This window comes from Macrotis lagotis, chromosome 1 (assembly GCF_037893015.1).
Source record: "Macrotis lagotis isolate mMagLag1 chromosome 1, bilby.v1.9.chrom.fasta, whole genome shotgun sequence".
NCBI classification, from domain to species: domain Eukaryota; kingdom Metazoa; phylum Chordata; class Mammalia; order Peramelemorphia; family Peramelidae; genus Macrotis; species Macrotis lagotis.
This window is the reverse complement of record NC_133658.1, coordinates 7,012,765-7,013,444: the sequence shown is the minus strand read 5'-3', so window position 1 is coordinate 7,013,444 and position 680 is coordinate 7,012,765. Positions and strand designations below refer to the sequence as shown.

The following is a 680-nucleotide window of genomic DNA, read 5'->3' as shown; positions in this document are numbered from 1 at the left end:
CTGGGATGTTGGGATGCCAGCTTCTCTTCCTTCAGTTCACTGGCGGGCATCCCCAGTATAAATCCTATAGTATGTATGATTAGAGGGATGATACATATCTTTTCCCTTTTTGCACATTCTGCTTTGAAATCTTTTCATCTCATATAGTTTGGAGATTATGAGAGTTGGGTATGGCAACATCTATTAAAACTACTTTCTACATTTTTAGGGACTAATGTTGTGCCCAGGGTTGTGTTGGCATTTATTTGTGATCATCTGGTAAAACAGTTTATTAAATTATCAAGGTTATATTGAGTCCGACTTTTTAGTCAAGAATTAGGTAGCTAGTGCTTGCTTGGATAGCACATATTCTAAAATTAGAATGATGCAGAGCAGATTAGCATGACCCCTGCACCAGGATGATAGGAAAATTTGTGAAGCATTCCATATTCTTGAAAATGAAATTAAATCATGGGAAGAAAAAAACCCTTAAAATTGGTGGGGGAAGATCTTTTACATTTTCAGATGCTAAAATCCAAAATTCGAAATATCGTGACGGCATTTATTAAAGTCTGTATCTTCATGGTGAATATGATAAATATTCAAGGAACCAAACAGGTCTCTCATTACACAAAACAGTAGCAAATGTCTAAGAGTGACATTGGCAAACATTTTATATTAATCTCTTTTTGCTAACACAT

General features: G+C 35.1%; 1 non-coding gene across 1 annotated transcript; it reads left to right on the top strand.

The window, feature by feature from the left end:
• Window positions 1-326: 326 nt before the first annotated feature.
• Window positions 327-433, top strand: LOC141510464 (U6 spliceosomal RNA). The gene has a single exon (XR_012474949.1). It is a non-coding gene; the product is annotated as a U6 spliceosomal RNA (small nuclear RNA).
• Window positions 434-680: the final 247 nt, after the last annotated feature.